Source organism: Lontra canadensis, unplaced genomic scaffold (genome assembly GCF_010015895.1).
Source record: "Lontra canadensis isolate GAN:19392208 unplaced genomic scaffold, GSC_riverotter_1.0 scaffold71, whole genome shotgun sequence".
Classification (NCBI taxonomy): domain Eukaryota; kingdom Metazoa; phylum Chordata; class Mammalia; order Carnivora; family Mustelidae; genus Lontra; species Lontra canadensis.
In genome coordinates, this window is record NW_022631065.1 from 302,057 (window position 1) to 322,788 (window position 20,732).

The window sequence follows — 20,732 nt, forward strand, 5'->3', positions numbered from 1 at the left end:
ATATAAAGATATATATTAAGTATAAAACAGGTATCTTAACACAACAACTCTATGAGGTAGACACTGTTTTGTTTTTGTTTTTTATTCTAAGTCTATCCCCCGTATGGGGCTCAAACTCATGAACCCGAGATCAAAAGTCGCTCGCTCTCCCGACTGAGCCAGCCGGGCGCCCCAAGTAGACACTGTTATTATCCATTTCACCCTTCACACAGTTTGTATAATTGGGCCATGGCCAAAAATCTAAGTAGCCACTGTAGACAAGTGGTGGAACGGAGATTCAAAACCAAGTCGCCTGATGTCAGGACCCACCTGCCCTTACACTGCTCTATTGTCTCCGCATTTTGGAGATGAGAAAGGAGAGGCACAGAGTGGTTAAGCAACTCGCCCAAGGCCACACTTGTTGGTTGCAGATTTGGGGGCTTAGAAGCCAGGCTCCTGCCCCCCTCAGTGATGTTCCCTCGAGGCATTTCCTCTGGATGCTCCCTGAGGTTGGTTTTCCCATCTGGGGAAAAAGGTTCGCAGTGGGAAGGAAGCCGGCAGCTAGGTCAGAGGCCCAGCCAGATCTTGGGCTCTGAAGCTGCCCAGAGAAGCCAGACATTGGTGACGCTGGTTTGGAACCTCGGACAGAGAGTCAGCAAATCCCTCTGGGCACCAGGCCCCATGCTGGGCACTGAAAATATCCAGAGGATTCAGACCCACCCGCACCCTTAGCAAGTGTGTAGCCACAGGCAGGCTAGAGCAGAGGTGGGGGGGCGTGCAGGGGAGGAATGAGGGGATGCGGGGGTGGTAATGCACAAGGTCAGCCTGCTTTCTCCCACCAGACTGCCGGCCACCCCCCTCAATTCCCCCCCAGAGGGAAATAGCTCAGCTTAACCTTCGGGAAGAGCCACCGACAGTTCCCCCCATCCTGCCTGAGAGTCTGTCAGCCCTGCCCTCCTTCGCCGTCCTGTGGCGTGTGCTAGAAGACAAGGACCAAGCTGTTCCTCAAAGCAGGGGTGTCTCTGGACTGACAGAAGCAGCTGCAGCACCTGTGGTCCAGTGGTGGGGTTTTCTCCTCCCAGGTTTACCCTCCTGATATGCATTAAGCAAAGCACAGCCTCGGGGATCCTTCTGCTCCATGCTGGGGTCAGGAAGGGAGGGCATTCACAAGCAAGAGGATCTCCTTCCTTTTCATCTCCAAGGATGAAACCAACTGACTCCATTCTGTAGCTGGCCTCCTCCAATTCTCCTTTCCTGGGCCGGCCCACAGGCACTGTGTGACGGAGGCCAGAAACTCACACTCCTGGGGCCTCAGCCTTCTCCTCTGCGAAACCCCCGCTTCACGCCCTCCCCCCCAGAGGACTAATGTATCTATTTCGTATTGTATCTGTGTGCTCGCCCATGAGAGCCTCCAGAGGGGCCTCAGCATCCACTCCCAGAGCTTCCTCTTGTCTCTCCTCAGAAAGTCTGAGGGCTGTATTATCCACTTGTTTGCCCAATGGCCTCGGAGGGGGGTGTATCATTAGCCTCATGTTCCAGAAGGACCACACAGCTTACGAAGCACGGCAAGCAGCTGGCCGCCGGGAGTGGAAGAAGTCTTACTGGAAAGGGGAAGGCACATCTTCAGGGGCCCCAGTTCACGGGTCAGTCAGTGCATAAGTGTACTGAACACCCACCAGGTCTTCTTTTGCTTCCTCTGTTTGCCTCACAGCCCACATCCAAGCCTGGAACAAGAACCGGCTCTCGGCTCTCGTATTCAAAACTGGTTTCCAGCCCATGACCTCACACCGGTTCACCTGTGGTACCAGGTCTGTGCCCAGAAGGCACAGCAGCCTCCTAACTAGTCTCCTGGCCTCAGCCCCTGGCTCCCTGCTGTTCCCATTGCCTTCATCCCTGCTGTTCTGAGCTCATTCTTTACTTGGCAGCCCGAGTCATCTTTTAAACAATAGATAATGATTATACTGCTTTCCTGCTTAGAACCTTTCCAGAACTTCTATGACTAGCGAACTCCAACAAACTCTAGCAAACTCTGTGGCCCGGCAAGAACTAGCTCCCTCCACTCTCCCCATCTTCCCCTTTTACTTGGCTCTAGCCATTCACTGCTTGGAACCCCTCAGACATTCCAGACGCTTCTGTTTTAGGGTCTTTACAGTTGTCCCTTCTGGGGCAAAAGCTTAATGCTCCAGATCTTGCCAGGTTTCTTCTCAAAGGCTAATCTTCAGAGCAGCTGTCCCTGAGCATCTAACCCTCCCCATCCTCTCAGGCTGCCTTTTGTACATTCTTCCCACCTTAACTAAATCTTTGATTTAAAAAATAAAACAAAAGCATTATGTGAATAAGATTATTTCTGGGGATGAGGGGTGAGCAGAAGAACAGGGACTGGCATGGACATTCTCAGTTGACCCCATTCATGTCGGTCTCCTCCTGTTTTAAAAAAGAAAGCCTATGTCCGAGTGAAATGATCGTCTTACTGATCTTATGAGAAAAGCACATTGTTCCTCTTTGTTGTTTGGGGAAACCAAGGCACAGAGCAACCACTTTCCCAGGACTGATTTATGATACACCTCACTTCCCCATCGTGGCATCAGTCAGTACATAAAATAGGAAAAGTTGTCTTTCTCCTTCAGTTTTAAATGGGCAAAGCCCCAAGAATTTTTGCTATGTTCAGCCTGGATTTAGAACGCAGCCTTCCCCATCACTTCCCCCTCCTTGCGTTCCTACCTCCCCTGCGTTCTGAGTCCCAGCCAAACACCTGTAGTCTTTGATCAGCGGCATCGGCTATCCGCAGCTCTCCTTTCAGCCAGAAGACTTTCAAGGTCTCCCCTTTACTGGGCTTGGGAAAGGGGAAAACACCCATAGCCACGGTTACCCTGCACCCCTCCTTGCATACTGGTGGTAAGCCCCAAAGAATTGCTACTTCTGCAGACTTTATAAAACCTTCCTTCAAGGGGATTAACGACAATGATTGCCACACACAATAGCAATGTCAGCCACAGGACAGCAGCAGCTTCCCCCCTCTGCTCAGGTTATGGGCCGATGTCCTGCTGTATCTACGGTTCTTGGATCAGGAACTACTGAGAATGGCATACTTGTCCTACCATTATGGGGTTACTACCATTGATGAAATCACAGCGGGGCTGGCATTCGCATGGCCAATAACCCTTCTTCCCAGCATCTTAGGTGCTAAGATTCCTCCAAAGTCAGCATCACAGTTCATTCCAATGCTTCCAAATTTAGTGTCCCTTCCTCTGCTCAGCGGTTTTCATTAACCACTTCCTATACCTGTTAGGAAACATGCTAAAATCAAGATCTCCACTTACATTCTAGTGGAGGAGAAGAAGCAGAGGGGAGAACAGCGGGGTGGCAAGTGCCTTTATCAGAGAAGTGTCGGGCGCCCTGGGAATCTCTGGGAGAGGTCCCAACCCTGACCTGAGTAGGAGTTACTGATGTGAAGAGAACAGAGAGGGAAGAAACAGGTGTGGGGGGGTGGGGCGTGGAAGCAGAGTGGGGGCCTGAAAACGAGAGGCCAGGACTCCTACAGGGAACAGAGAGAAGCTGCACTTGGAAGCAGGTGGCACTCAGCAGTTTCAGGCGAGGAAGGGCAGTGGAGGAGGCACAAGGTGAACCTAGAGTCTGATAAAGCCCCTCCATAGAGTAGAATCGGGCAGAGCAGAACAGATAGGGATGAGTCAAATTTCATCTTAAGACTGATGTTTGTGGGGTGCTGGGTGGCTCAGTCGGTTAAGCGGCTGCCTTCAGCTCAGGTCATGATCCCAGGGTCCTGGGATCGAGTCCCACATCAGGCTCCCTGCTCAGCAGTGAGCCTGCTTCTCCCTCTCCCCTCTAATTCCCCTACTTGTGCTTTCTCTCTCTTTCATATGAATGAATAAAACAATAAAATCTTAAAAAAAAAAAAAAGAATGATGTTTGTGGGGCACCTGGGTGCTTAGGTGGTGTCTGCCTTGGGCTCAGGTCATGATCTCTAGGTCCTGGGATGGAGCCCCCCATTGTCAGGCTTCTGGCTCAGCAGGGAGTCTGCTCCTCCCTCTCCCTTGGCTCCTCCCCACCTGCTCATGCTCTTTTTCTCTCTCTCTGAATCTCCAGGTCTCAAATGAGCAAATAAAATCTTAAAAAAAAAAAAAAAAAAGAGAGAGAGAATGATGTTTGTATTTCAAATAGAGTTCTTCTGGAGAATCCTCTGGAAGGACAAGATCCTCTAAGAGAGACCCCTCTAGAAAGCTACTGTAGAAAAACAAGCAAGAGGTGATGGCAGTGTGAAGTAGGGCAGGGAGTACAGGGAAGAAAACAGTAGGAGGTCTTAGAGACACTTAGGAAGTAGAAAGGGGAGGCTTTGTGATTTCCTGAAAGTGGTGGTTGGGGGAGAAGGAAGACTACCAGATGACTGTTAGGGTTCTGCCTGAAGTAATGGGGTGAGAGGTTCACCGGATCAGGACGTTCCAGGAGAGGAGGGACTGTCTGTAGGTGACCCAAGAGGAACTTTCCAGCAGAAGCTGGAGCCCTTAGGTTGAGATTAGGGGACAGGGCCAGGCTGGTTTTGTAACTCTGGAAGGTGTCAGAATGTGGGTGAGAGATTTAATTTAATCATTTAATAAATATTTCTTAGCAGCTACTCTGCATTAGGCCCTGTGCTCTGAGTTGGAGACAAAAGGGTGAGAATAGCCACATAACTGAGAGGACAGGGTTGCAGGGGCTGCCCTGGGACCACTTATGGTGGTGTTTGATGTACCGTATAGGCATGCTATTCCTTTCTAAAATTTGAAAGATTCAGGATTACAAAACGCATTAACCTCCAAAATTTTGAGCGGGGCTTGCAGATCTGTAAGTGTGTCCTGTAGGTACAGATGGTGGTAGGGACCATGGATAGGTCCCCACCCATGGCTAGGTCCCCACAGGGCACAGCCTAGGGCACCACAGTTGTGCTCAAGTAGGAGCACTGGTTGGTTTCTGTGTGAATCAGGAGCCTGGATTTGTCTACACTCGTGGTGCTGGCTGTGGAGACGGATAAAGCAGAAGAAGGGGCTAGTACGAGACCCTCCCCAGAGAAGAGACACTCACTCAGACAGCTGATAACAGAAGCCAAAAGACATGAAATAACATCCTTGGAGGGTTGAGAGATACAACTATCCATGTAGATACCTGTGTCCTGGAAACCTACCATCGTTCAAGTACAAGGGCAAAAGGAAGCATTTCTATGTAAATCAAGGCTGAGGGAGGCATGGCCAGAGAACCTAAAGAACATCTCTATGACTTACTTCAGTAAAAAAGAGAACATCTGTGAAGAAATCTCAAAGAAGGTGGGAACAAAGAAAGTGATGTTAGGTAAGTCTAAACAGCTGTGGTCCTTAGAACATAATAAAAGTGATGTTTAAGGACAAAGATTCTAGTTTGTGCCCTCTTCACCCCCCAACACTTATGGCCTCACTACCAAAATCTGTCTTAGGAGCCACTAGGACTGATCCTACTATGCCCACTGTCTGTGTAGTCAGTTATCAAGAAAAAGTAAGGTTAGGGCACCTGGGTGGCCCATTTGGTTGAGTGCCTGACTCTTGGCTTTGGCTCAGGTCATGATCTCAGGGTCGTGAGATTGAGCTCCACATCGGGCTCCTCGCTCTGCAATTAGTGGGAATCTGCTTGAAATTCTCTCCCTTCCCTAACCACCCCCGACTCCGGCCTCACCCCTCACTGCCCATCCCCCCACACGTTCTCTCGCCTTCTCTCAAATAAATAAATCATCAAAAATTAAAAAAAAAAAAAAAGAATCAAGGGTGCCTTGGTGGCTAAGTGGGTTAAAGCCTCTGCCTTTGGCTCAGGTCATGATCCCTGGGTCCTGGGATCGAGCCCCACATCAGGCTCTCTGCTCAGTGGGGAGCCTGCCTCCCTCTCTCTCTCTCTGCCTGCCTCTCTGCCTACTTGTGATCTCTGTCTGTCAAATAAGTAAGTAAATAAATAAATCTTTAAAAAAATAAAAAGAAAAAATAAAAAGAAAAGAATCAATAAGATTCTCCTCTCCTATCGTCTCTTCTTCAGGCAAAGCCAACCAAGAGATCTATTTCTTGAAGGTTTTTTCTTTTGGGAGAATTCCCTTTCTCTACCATCTTTCAGGACTCCTCCTGTGTAGAGGTATAAGGATGAAATCAGATGTTTCTGGGTGATGCTGTAGTATTGTGTGTAGCCCTTTGAAAATCAGGCGTAAGTTTTTTTTTTCTCCTTAATCAACTTCCCTTGAGGCCATGTTGCTCACACTTAGAGGGTATGTACTTGGACCCATGTAGCTTCTTTTGCCTCCACAAGAAGCCCACTTCACAAGGCCCACTCTCTGCCAAATCCCTGCTCTTTGTCTTTCATCACAACTTGAAGGGTTGTTGTGAGCAAGCCTAACACTCACACTACCCTAAACCTAACCCTAACACTTGGGTTTGTTCGAACTGATAGCACTCAGTCATGGTGGGTGGCTCAGTTCCCATCATCAACGGATACTCCATGATTGGGTATTAAGTGTTTCCCAAACTTCACCCTTGGACAGGAGCTGCATCTTACAAGAAAAATTACATACAGAGTGGAACACACTTTTGGTCTAAAATTTTAGTCACTTCAAGCATCCTCCCGCAACTGCTTGTTGTAAGTTCTAATCTGCTTCGGACACATCGAGCAACATGCATATATTGAGATATATGAGGAGTAGAGCTACTTATGATCCACTTTGGGGTAAACTAGAGAGCTTTCTCTTTCTCTGAGCTCCACTCAAAGATGTCAGATTGTAGGTTCCCTTGGAGTAGGGTTGAACCGTATGTTGACCCATCAAGCACCGGGCTTCTTTTTTTTGGTTATAGAGGGTGCAAATTACTCAAATTTGTTTCTCACTTTGGAGTAGATATTTTGTCATGCTACAGATTACATACTCTGGAAACTTCACTAGGTAGCGGCCCTGTATGTTTTTGAAGACTTATTTTTTTGCTTTCTCCCATAGGCATATCTTATAAAAACAGGTATGAATAGCTACTTCTTGCTTTTCATTATTGTTATATCACTAAGGGAGAATACTAGCATGATGCCTGTGAGATGGTAAAATGGTACAGTTAGCAGCCCATAATACCTGCACTGTGTGCTTAGAGAATTAGCATATATAGTCTAGGTAAAATTGTGAAGGTCCATAGCTATCCCTTACAGAAGAAAATGAATCATTTCTAATTTTCTGTTTAGAGAATAAGGAAAAATATTATGCAATAAATACTTCCATATCAGATATCAAAGACTATATTGATTTTCTCTAGTAGAAACATCTAGAATACTGTTATCAATGATCAGATTAAGTTTATAATATACTACTATTATCCAAGCCCTTCACTTTTTATACTCACCTAACTTGGAAAGCTAAACATGAATATGGAAAGTATAATCAATCTTGCATCTTTCTTGTGTCACAGGTCTCTGGTATCTCAATATTATTTAGTGTGGGTTAGAATTAATCCAGGTTTATGTGAGTCTCCCTAGTAAATTATTACAGTTTCAGTCGTCTGTCTGAGCTAACACACTGAGTGAAAAGTCTCTTTAACTGTATCCTTATTAGTAAATTAAGCCAGATTTAAAATTATGTTCTGCCCAGAAGATAAAGTTCTACAATGTTCCCATTTAAAAAGTAATATAGGGTTGCCTGGGTGGCTCAGTCCGTTGGGCATCTGTCTTCAGCTCAAGTTATGATCTCAGGTTCCGGGGATCAAGCCTCACATCAGGCTCTCTGCTCAGTGGGGAGCCTGTTTCTCCCTCTCCCACTCCCTCTGTCTACCACTCTGCCTACTTGTGCTCTCTCTGTGTCAAATAAATAAATAAAATCTTTAAAAATATTTTAAAAATTTTTTAAAAAGTAACATAAAAGAGTAAATTCCTGCATCATGAATGCTGTATTATAGTAACCACTTAAATCAAGATGAAATGGAAAAATTTCTAGGAATATATCAGTTGATGAAACTGACACAAAAGAGGTAGAAGCCCTGCATAGACAAATACTCATAGAAGAAATTTGAATAGTAGTCAAAAGTCTGCATCAGTGAAAGGCACTAGGCCAAGATAGATTTATGCATAAGCTCTACCAATGTTTCAGACCATATGACCCCCATGTTCCTTTTAAACATGCACAAAGGTGAAAACTTACTCATTTGTTCCATGAAGTCAAGATCCTGATACCTCTTAATCGGGATAGCTCCAAGAGAAAACCGTACCCAAATTTCACTTAAAAATAAATGCCAGTGCAGACCAATGTCTGCTGGGAGATGGACTCTGAGGAGCTCTTGGGTTTCTACATGTCTTGCAAATGGAAGTGCTAATGACTCTTCTGCTTCAGACTGTATTTTCAAAGATGTTTGTACAGTGAACAGCCTTGGAAGATACCAATAGCACCTCCCTCCAGAACAGAGAGCAGTTTTGGTTACTGTCACGTATGATGAAAATAATGTCTCCCTCCAGTAGTTTTGCTTATTTCCCTTTATGAAAGGGAAGCCCAGAGTTTCTTGGCTGTGAAGCAAGTTACCTGAGTGTATAATATCCACCTGTGTTGTCCCTGTGGGGTTTGTGGGACAAGGGAAGCCAATGGGAACATGACACTTAAGTCCTTTTTCTCTGGCCCAGGAGTCTGGTGTATTCTGTCAGCTTGTGCGATGCTATGACAAGCTAACTTGTTAGCTTGCAATCAACGAGAAAAACTCAAACCTTTTACATTCTCAGTTAGGTCTTAAATAGGTTATTAGTGGGCTGAATTCAGTGTTAAAAGAGCATATATGATGGCACGATAGGATTTATTCTAGTTAGTCAAGTTTATCATCATCAAAAAATCTATTAATGTAGCTGACTATTAAAGGACAATAAAATGAAGCATATGCTGAAAAATCATGTGTTCTTAAAATCACTTAGTGCTTCGGCGCCTGGGTGGCTCAGTTGGTTAAGCATCTGCCTTCAGCTCAGGTCATGATCCCAGGTCCTGGGATCGAGTCCTGCATCAGGCTCCCTGCTCAGCCAAAAGCCTGCTTCTCTCTTTCCCTCTGCTGCTCCCCCTGCTTGTGCTCTCTCGTGCGCACTCTCTCTTTGTCAAATAAATAAATAAATAATCTTTTAAGAAGAAAGTCACTTAGATCTTATTAAAGCTAAATAAATCAGTGAACATCAACAAAACTATTTCTCATTGAGCTAAGAATAAAAGAAACATTCCTTAGTTTAAGAACATGATTTTGGGGCACCTGGGTGGCTCAGTGGGTTAAAGCCTCTAGGTCCTGGGATCATGACTCGAGCTGAAGGCAGAGGCTTTAACCCACTGAGCCACCCATGCCCCCCCAAATAAATAAAATCTTAAAAAAAAGAATATGACTTTACCAGGAACTAACAACAGTATTTTTATTTTTTTAAAGATTTTATTTATTTACTTGACACAGAGAGAGACATCACAAGTAAGTAGAGAGGCAGAGAGAGAAGGGGAAGCAGGCTCCCTGCTGAGCAGAGAGTCCGATGTGGGGCTCGATCCCAGGACCCTGAGATCATGACCTGAGCTGAAGGCAGAGGCTCAACCCACTTAGCCACCCAGGTACCCCAAAACAATGCTTTTAAAGCATTCCCATTAAAGACGGGAATGAGGAAAAAGTTTACACTGCTACCTATACTATTCAGCATCGAACTGGAGTTAACTAGTCAGTAAGAACAATAAACAGGAGGCATAAATATTGAAAAAGGAGAGAAAGAGATTTGCTGTTTTATTGATGGGCAATAGTACTCTCTAAACAATACAAGAGAATCATCTAAAAATCTATTAAAATTAATGAAATGGGGCTCCCAGGTGGTTCAGTCCGTTGAGTATCTGCCTTTGGCTCAGGTCATGATCCCAGGGTCCTGGGGTCGAGCCACCAGTTGGGCTCCCTGCTCAGCTAGGAGTCTGCTTCTTCCCCTGCCACTCCCCCTGCTTGTGCTCTTGCTCTCTCTCTCTCTCTCAAATAAATAAATAAAATCTTAAAAAAAAAAAACAACTAATGAAATAGTTCAGTAACATGATCACAATCAGATATAAGATTTACACACAAAAAAGTCATGGCTTTCCTAACTAGAATAATAATCAGTTAGAAAATAAAAATGAAGAGTACATTCTCAATAACAATAAAAATCTATAAAATTCCTAGGAATAACTTGACACAGAAAAGGCAGGCTCCACATTATATATAAATATTTTTATTAAAATCCGGAAAATATTACTGAATGTCGTAAAAAAATACTATGTTCTTAAGTAAGAAAACTCACTATATAAAGATGTCACTGTCCCCCCGAGACAATCAATAAATTTAATGCAATGCCAGTTGAAGTCCCAAAAGAATTTTGTAATGCAAGCAATGAATTCCAATGCTTATCTGGAGTAGGAAATATATGAGACAATTTTGGAAAAGAAGATACATGTATTTCCGCCCGCCCCTGGCCAGTTATTAAGACATAACATTTACAGACTCCAAAACAGTAAGCATCAAGGTGCAGGAAAATATGAATGAATCATGGAGACAGTTTGGAAATTCTACAAAGGGACCCATCCACACACTAGAATTGAAAATATCATCAAAATGGCATTTCAAACCAGTGGGGAAAAGGAAAACACTCAAAACAAAGAGTTAGAGCCACTGAATTCCATGAAGAAACATAAATTTAAACTCTTATGTATGACATATATAAAAATAAAGTCCAGATGAGTTAAAAAAGAAATTAATAAAAACAAATACAAAAGTTTGAAATATTACAAGATGATGTAGGAAGATATTTTCATAACCTTGGAAATAGTTGCATATGAAAAGTTAGTGCTTTCCATATATTTTGAGCAACAAATCCATCAAAAACAAATACAGACCAGGCAATTCCCAGAAGAAATACAAGATGCTACTACCTACATAAAGATATTCAGCCTCGGAGTGCCTGGGTGGCTCAGTGGGTTAAGCCTCTGCCTTCAGCTTGGGTCATGATCCCAGGGTCCTGGGATGGAGCTCCGCATCAGTCTCTCTGCTCAGCAGGGAGCCTGCCTCCACCTCTCTCTCTGCCTGCCTCTCTGCCTACTTGTGATCTCTGTCTGTCAAGTAAATAAATAAAATCTTTAAAAAAAAAAAAAAGATATTCAGCCTCGTTAGCAGTCAGGGACATGCAAATGAAAACAAATACTGGTGTGTTTTTTATTCGTATTAAATTGAAAAAGATCGATAATTTCAACACTGGTGATGCATTAAGTCTCGTACATTACCAGTACCAACATAAATTTGTTCTACTATTTAGCAATTCCAATGGCCGTATCCATATCAAAATTTAAACTACACTTATTTTTGACCCAGAAATTCCACTTCTACGAAATTATTTCAGAAACCACTTTAGGATGTGTGCAGATGGCATCTGCTATTCACATAAAACCTTGATCTTTTCCCAGCAGCACTTCATGGTGTCTGTGGATCTGCCTTCCACAACCATAACCTTTGGAAGACAGTTTTTCTTTAAGTTAGGACTTTCTCACAGCATACCACAGATTTCGTATCCGAAACATTCTGAAAACCTTGTTCTTTTGTAGGTGAGCGTCTCACACCCACATTCATTTTCATACAGGTTTGGTTTTATTTCTGTCACCTTATTTAATTATTTTTCTTCTTTGCTGTTTTGTTCTGTTTCATTTTTACATTGGACCATGAGGACAAATTCACAAATCCGTCTTCTTTCCCTTCTCTCCCTGTTTATCGATCCTACTTCAGTCCTGCCACTTCAACTCAGGGTCTCAGTTTCATCTTTGGCAAAATGAAAATCATAATATTTATTTCCAGTCTCTCGGGGCTTCATCTTTGCTTCCTGACAGCTCCTTAGGAAGCCTTACTGGGTTAAAAGCTTCTGCTCCTGAATTTGGTTTCTTCAGGCTTCAAGGGAGAGAGGTCCCTTTTCCCTCTGGGCTTCTGCCTGCCCTGTGCTAACCGTTGGTAATTGGTTCCTGTCAGAACAATGAACTCCTACTCCTGATTGCCTGCCAGACCTTTGCATGGAGAAAGGACTGCACAATTTGGCTTACTTTTGAGGCTTTAAACGCTTTCTACTAGTGGAACAACTAGACAGCACCCAATCAACCAACCAAACCAAATCCCTCACTTCTGGCAAAATCACACAGAGAAAGTCTCAGGGGCTGGTCGGGCCAATATCAGAGCCTGGATAGAACTGCCTTGTTGGAAGTCTCCCCTACCCCCTTCAGCCTCCCACCCCCATCTCTAGGATCCCCTACCCCTTCACCCCCCAACCCCATCCCCTACCCCCATTTCAGTTCACCCTACCTTGACCTTCCTTCTCCCTACTTCACCCTCGTTCTGTCTAGACCAGAGACACAAGCATCCCAGCCAGCTCTGTGGGAGGGAATGCGGCCATGAGCTCCACCCTAACACAGAGGAATTTGGACCTGTTACTCCGGAAGCATATACTTCTGGTATATTTGTGGCTTCCCTAGTCACTGGAGGCCCTATCACCATTATTTTCTGGGCCTCGCCTTTACATTTGCCCCTCTTTAGACTGACAGTCGCTTGAAAGTTTTTTTTTTTCATTGCCTCCCTATCCAGGACCTCCCTCTCACTGGTGGTCCCCCACCCAGACAAAGCAAAACTCTCTCTTCCTGTCCTAGGCTTGACCTTGGGGGTCCAGGGAAGTCTGTGCTACCAGCCCAGACTCCCCAGGGTTGGGAATATTCCAGGTGTAAGGCACAGGGCTGAATCTCCTGGGCTTGGCTGGAATTTGGAAAGATTTGCAAAACTCTCCCTGCAAGGAAACTCCATTCTCTGACACTCAAGGTTTGTTTTCCGGCCTCTCATTGGGGAAACTGCTCTAGCAGATAAACATCTAATTCCCAAAGTACCCTAAGGCAGTCTTTCATTCCACCCAACAGAAATCCCTGATAAAAAGGGCAGGGGGTTTTCTTCTCCTGAACTCTCTTTGTCAGAGAAAGGACCTCTTTCAGCCTGTTCTAGCTCAGGCAAACATCATCACCCTGCCCAAAATGCAGGGTTGGGGGGGATGCCCAGTATGACCTCTAGAGAGGCTGGGAAGCCATTTTGGGGTCCAATGGTTAAAGCTGCTTTACAAGACACCCTTAAGTGTGTGTTACGTTTTACCTACGCTTAGAAACAGTAATCATAGAGAGGAAGGGGAATCCTATCACAAGAGTTCAATCATAGAGAGGAAGGGGAATCCTATCACAAGGATGGCACAGGAGGTCAGAACGTCTGGAAGAAAGGACCATGGCCCCAGCAAACTGGGGATCAGACCCGTCCACAGACCTGGGTTGCCTCTACGTTCCTGAGCCTTGTAGGGAATCGCTGCATAGAGATTTGAGAGGTGGAGTAGGTCTAGATCAAGTGTTAGTGGACTACAGCCCTCCGGCCAGATCCCACCGGAGGCCGATTTTTATACAGCCTGAGAACAAGAATGGTTTCTTCACATTTACATGCTGGAAAAAATCAGAATACTCGTTCGTGACACATGACCATTCTATGAAATCCAAAGTTCCAGCATTTAAGCTAAGTTTTATTGATTTTCATTTGCATATCGTCCAAAGCTGCGGTGGGGCTCCCGCTGCAGAGCTGAGCAGTGCACACAGACCATGGGCTCCTTCGAGCCTGAAATGTTGACTTACTTTTTTTTTTTTTTTTAATTTTATGTATTTATTTGACAGAGAGAGACACAGCGAGAGAGGGAGCACAAACAGGGGCAGTGGGAGAGGGAGATGCAGGCTCCCCGTGGAGCAGGGAGCCCAATGCAGGGCTTGATCCCAGGAACCTGGGATCGTGACCGGAGCCAAAGGCAGACGCTTAATGACTGAGCCACCCAGGTGCCCCTGAAATGTTTACTTTTGGGCACTTTACAGGAAAAGTGTGCCGACTATTGGCTGAGATCATACATAAGGTAGAGTCCTTGATTTGGCATCATTGAAAGAGAATAGCTTTTACAGGTAGGTAGACCTCTGCTTAATTAAAAATGTATTATTATTATTATTTTATTTTGGAGAATACGCCAATAAGGTAGCCAAAGAAGCTATGACAAGGTTAGTCTTTGGTTTTGAGCATTTTTGTTTCTTCCCTCTTAGCTGTTTTTCAATTCCATGGGACTGTTCTTATTAGTTATTTTTAAAAGGAACATGCAAAACTTGCAAAACAGAGCAGCATTCAGGGACTCACTCAGTTCCACTCATAGGCACCGGTGCCACCTAATTGTTTGCCCCACACAAAAGGTGGATCAGAGAAAAATCACTTCTTTATTCTTCCCCTTTACATCATCTTCCCCGCACCTGGGGAGTCTGTATGCACAGGGACCGAGTACAACATGCGTCTGATGATGGGTTACACCAAAGCACACCAAGACCTAAATCCCTCCCAGATTTATGGAGATTTTCTATAGCTTAACTAGATTTCTAATTGTCCTGTCACCTGTACTGAAATGTACAGTATGTGTTCATCTCGAATTCTTTTCTGTTTCCATAATCTTGGTAAAGTTTCCTGCACTCAGAGAGTAAATCCAGTTTGGTCCATAGGTTTTTAAGAGGGAGCCAAATTCACTTTTATGCTTTCCAACAGAAAGGCTTCTTGGGAGGGGTTTGGGCAGCTGAAAGGCCAGTGTTACTTCTCTTTCCTGAGGTCCCTCTGCCTTGCCTTCCAGGGTGAAAGCAGGAGTTCAGGTGTCTGTGTCTCATTACAAGGCTGCTTGTTATCATTTGAAAGGAGTTTAGGAGGAAACAGGGAAGGGTCTCCAGATATCCAGCCCACCAGCGGTTCTGCTCTCCTCCCAAGCAAATGTTCATTGAGAGATGACAACTCCTGGCTTATTTCCCGGTGGCAGCTTGGAAGGTACGGAATGGAACCCTGGACTCAGTCCCTGTTTAGATAACCATTTTTCTGAATGCTTTTTAAGGCAACTGTATCTGAGTCTGCCATGTGACTTGAGCCAAATTGTTTAAATGTCACTTTCCTCTTATGCTAAGTTGGAATTACCTGCCCTGCTCCCTCTTAAGGGTGTTTGCAGGAATTAAATGGGTTAAAATAGGTAGCTATGTCCAAAAAGGTGAGATATTTTATCAGTGAGAGTGCTCAGTCCTCTTCAAAAGGAGAATTCCCTATCTTCTGATTGTTTTTTCTCTGGCCCCTACTCCCTCCAGTCCCCCAAAATTAAGGTCTTTCGTTGAAGACCTTGAGTTTGTCTGTCTTTAGGCAAGTTGCTTGACTAGCTTCAGTTTCTTTTTTTGGAAAGTTTCATCTTGACAAAAAATGGTATTATGTTTATGTATGTAGGATGCTATTCGGGGACGCTATAGGAACCCTACACCGGCCTCTCTGTACTGTGTGGGCCACTTTCCGTGGATCTAAATAACTTCAAAATAAAAATTTTAAAATTACACATAAAGCACTGGACACAATCAGACATATTTTAGAAGTTCGTTTATGGTCGGTTAAGAAAATGAAGAGGTGAAAGTCCTTTTGTGCTCTGAGCATTATACAAACTGGAGCTTGAGTAGTAACATTATTACCATTTGATATTATTATCTAAGACCATAATAACAAATAACATCTGTTGAATACTTACTATGTACTGAACACTATTTTAAGTCTCATGTTATTTTCTTCTTATAGCATCTTTAGTGGAAGTTACAAATATTACCCCATTTCATTGATGGGAAAGTGGGGGCCCAGAGAAATTAGGTAATCTGTCCCAGCTCACAAGGTTGAGAAGTTGAGGAGCCAGGATGCCAACTCAAGTAGCATGACTCTACAATTCTCATTCAAAGAAAAGGTCATTATTTAGTCATTTGTAGAACTTTAGCCAAGATCAAGCTTCAGGGTGGGAAACCTGCACTCTATGTTCTCATTTCCCCTGTTTCCTTCTAGGGTGTTCTCTGGAGGATTGTATCCGGTGGGACTTGTGAGCTACTTAAGGACCCCACCCCCCCAATAATTTACCTTGTCCAACTCTCGAGCGGGTAGAAATCCCTCTGATTATGATGATCGTTCACAAATGGGGATGCCTGATTCCAAATGCAGCTTCCCTGGGCGCTGTGCTAATGACTCAAATTCAGTGCTCTGGGCTGGGATTTCAGAGGTTGTATTTTTCATTTGATAAATTCTTATCATCGACCCAATTTGGGAAACAATGACTTAAGGAATTGTATTTTCCTTAAAATAAAATGAGGTAAAAACTTTAAAAACCTGAACAAAGTATGGACTCCAGTGAACAGAACAAAACAGAAAAAATTGTATTTTCCGGAGATACCAGATATGACACATATGGTGGTGGAGGGGGTGCTGGGGAGTTTGAGCCAGGGATAAACATCTTAGCGGGGACACTGAGATGAGTGGACTGGGGGAGCAGGAAGTCCTTGGTTCTAACCGTGTCTTTTCTGCTTTTGGATCGTGTGGGGCCTTTGGTTTCAGTTTTCTCTTCTTTAAAATGGAGACAATTCCACCCCTCTGGGGTGCTAATGTCAGAAGAAGTTCTGTGCTTTGTATATTACTATTTTTGCTATTTTTAAAAAGATTTTTATTTATTTATTTGACAGAGAGAGACACAGCGAGAGAGGGAACACAAGCAGGGGTGGGGGGGGCCTAGGAGAGGGAGAAGGCTTCCCACCGAGCAGTGAGCCCAATGCAGGGCTTGATCCCAGGGCTCCAGGATCATGACCCAAGCCAAAGGCAGACACTTAATGACTGAGCCACCCAGGTGCCCCCCATTTTTGCTATTGATTTACCACCTACAACCACGAAGATAGGGTTGAATTATCAGCCAAGTGGCCAGTCACCTTGGATGGTGGAGTCAGGCACCAAGGAATTTCAAGAGTATGGAACTTTTGATTAAATCGAGGAAAGTTGCCAGAGATGGGAAGACACAGAGGAGGGTCTTTTTGCAGGTGAAAGTTGAACCCTCCCAGAAAGCAGCCCTAACCAGATTTGCATCTTGAAAAGGCCACCACTGGTCAGTAGAGAAGTTGACGATGAATATCACAAATTTATTACAATTATTTAAAGAAAGACATGAACAAAGCAGGCCACTGACTCTGGGAGTAACAGTATTTTTGAGCAAAGGGACGGGACCTTTTCACTAGACTACGGGTGCCAGAAATGATTCCAACTTTCAGGAGAGAAACCCAGCCTCTTGCCTCCAGGGATGAGAAGGTCTCATCCTTATGGGCCTTGATAGGATACGATGTCATGGCACCCGGATTCTTGGAGCTAGCAACTGAGCACAAAGAAGAGATCTCCTCATGCTTCCTTCTTAATTGTGTTTCAATCTGCACATCCACAGCCGAGATCTCTTCTTATCGTCTCTCAAAATCTCCACGTCAGAAAACAGTTAAATGTCTATTGAAAGCTTGAAAATCATAAGCAAGATAAAAGAGTACCTTGACCAGTGGGTAAGTTATTTCTATTTAAATTTTTCTATTTGCTAATTTAAATTTTTCTATTTTACTAATTGAAGCAAAATACATGAGGACTGACTGGGGGCAGATTGTGAGTTTCAAAACTTTGGAGTTTCTTACATCTTATCATCTTCAGGGCTATGCTCCAAGGGGCGTCACTTATTTGGAATATCACATGAATCATTATATTGGGCAGCTGGGGAACAAAGTGGCCATGCAGGAATGCTCCCCCACCTCCCAATACAATGGTCTTGGATGCAGTGGTGTGTCAGAATCATCTTGGGAACTAACTATGAGGTGTCCTCACTGCACCTGGAAGGTTCTGAGCGGGAAGCTTAGCAGAGGACTCTAGACCCAGCATTTTTAAAAAAGCTTTCCCCTGTGATTCAGACGCACACCAGAATTGGAGAACCACCGTGCTAGGAGATTTTAGCGTTGTGTTTGTCCAGAAAAACTTGGCAACCTTGGGGCTAGCAGCTAGTTCAACTTCTCTTAGTCTTTGGCCAGGTTGGGTGGAGGTTCATCCACAGCTCATTCCATAGTCCTTCTGCCCTCGCAGAGATCTTGGCTGGCCCAGGCTGCTAGCCTGGTGAGGTGGCCTGATCCTTTCTTCCTGAAGGACCTGAGCCAATAGCAGAGTCCTGCCTGAACTGGGCTGCTGTAGTTTTCCATTGAATTTTATCACAGCCCCAGGGAAGCCCCCACATTCCAGACATATTCCTCCTGACCTCCATTGTGTGGATGCAGCCTGATTTTCTCTTGAGAGTCAGGATCAATCACCCCAAACAGTACAGCGACCGCCCCCTTTGCTTGTTGATCACTGGAGTGAAGAGCCACCACGGCCAGGGGGCAGGCCCAGCTTCCACTTTTGTGGACCCCCTCCCGTGTCCCTTGTGGAACTCCTCCTTGGCGACTACGAAGAGCTCTCCGCCAGCGGGGCCCAAAGTCATGGGGTGGGAAGTGGAGGTGGGAGGTGGGAAGCCGAACGCTGTTTATGGGTCACGAGGGATAATAGTGAGAGGAGCCCCTGCCATTTCCACTTCTTGATCCCCTGGCCTGTGAACCCTGACTGTGGAAGAAAGGGCAGCATGGGGCTCACTCACGGATTTAGAGCACGCCTGGCCCTAGCTCTGCCAGAAATGTCACCCATGCTGATGACACAACTGAGTCCTCAAAAGGCCGCCAATTGTTCTATGAAGACTCTGCTTTTGAATGACAGGGAGCATGGTAAGACAAGGGAATTCTATGTTCATAAGCCCATTGTTGGCCTCATTTGCTATAAAACGAAACATCCCTTGGTTAGGAGCAGTGCTGTGTGAGTACAGGTGAAAAAGGCATTGTATGACTCCACAGGCGGTGGTTTCAGCAGAAGCATTGTGGGAAGGAAGGCACAACCATATGCAGAATTAGTGTCTATTTCAGAAAGAACATATGTCAGTGATGTGATAAAACCTAATTCTCCCAAGAGAATATTGTCTTGATGGGCAGGGAAGTAACACGTAAGATCTCTGTCTCTCTCCCTGTTTCCATACGTACAATGAATGACATCTATGAAAATCTCGATCAATATCGATCAATACCTACACCCACACTTCCATCTGTGGAAAGCATTGCAAGGCAATGAAGAGCCACAGGTATACCAGCAAACCCAGAACTACAACATAACTAGTAACCTACATCTATTTTCGTATTTGTTATTCTATTTTTTGGCATCTGTCCTTAGATAACCACTTTCTGAAGTTTTGCAATGATCATTTCATTGCTTTTCTTTTAATAACTTTATATTATATTTTAAAATTGTTTCAGACGCTGAAAAAGCTGTGAAAAAAAACAGAGAGAGCTCCAGTGTACCATTGACTTAGCTCCCCACACTGATAATATTTTACATAAGCGGCGTACATCGTCAAAACCCAAAAGCTAAGGTTAGTGTAAGAGAATAAACTCAGGTACTGACCTTATTTGGATCTCACCAGTTTTTTTTTTTAAAGATTTTATTTATTTATTTGACAAACCGAGGTCACAAGTAGGCAGAAAGAGAGAGAGAGAGGGGGAAGAAGGCTCCCTGCTGAGCAGAGAGCCCAATGCAGGGCTTGATCCCAGGACCCTGGGATCATGACCTGAGCTGAAGGCAGAGGCTTTAACCCACTGAGCCACCCAGGTGCCCCTGGATCTCACCAGTTTTATATGCAATCTTGTGTGCGTATGTAAGCAGCTATATGAAATTTCATTCTGTGTAGATTTAAATTACAGTAGCCATCGGCACAACCGGGATAGGACTACAACTCTAACAACAGTTAATCTCTTTTCCATCACTGCCATTTTGTCACTGTAAGAATTATTGTATAAACGGAATCATAGTCTTGTCTCAAAATGCTTCACCTGACCCCAGGGCATGAAGATGTTCTCCTGTTTTCTTCTAAAAGTTGTATAGTTTTAAGTTTGGCATTTAAGTCTTATGATCTATTTTGAGCTAATTTTTTTATAAGTTATGAGACTGAGGTCAAGGTTCTACAAATATCCGGTAATTTCAGCACCATTTACTATCAAGATTATCCTTCTTCCATTGACTTGCTTTTGCACCTTTGTCAAAAATCAGCTGGCAAAACTTTGTGCCCATCTATTTCTAGACTCCAGTCTGTTCTATGACCTCAGCGTCTATCCCTCTACCAACGCTGCCCTGTCTTAATCACTGTAGGTGTGTAAGTCTTAAAAGCAGGTAGTGTGATTTGTCCACTTTATTCTTTTTCAAAATTGTTTTAGCTATTCTAGTTTCTTTGTCTTTCCATATAAATTTCAGGATTAGTTTGTCTATATCTACAAAGAATCTTGCTGGCACTTGGATAGATTAATTCAGGGTTAATTGCCATTTTTACTATGTTGGGTCTTTTAATTAATGAGCATAGTTTGTCTCCATTTATTCAGCTTTTTTTTTTTTTTGCTTATTTCATCAGCATTTTATAGTTTTTATATAGATTGGCTACGTTATTGTGCTTTAATTTCTGTTTTCAGTTGCTCATTGATAACATTGTTGTTAACGTGATTGCTTTTTTTGTGTTGACTTTGAATCATGAGAATCTGCTAAACTCACTAGTTCTAGATCATGGTGGTGGTTTTCGTTTTTCATGATTTTGGGGGATTTTTTTGGTAGAGCTCTTGGAGTTTTTCCAGACAATCATGTTCTCTGCAATAGGGACAGTTTATTTCTTCCTTTCCAATCTTTACTTGCACTGGAATATACTACAACTTACTTATTCTCCTCTTAATAGGAAACCGGTCCTTACTTTCTCTCACGGCCCTCTTCCAATAC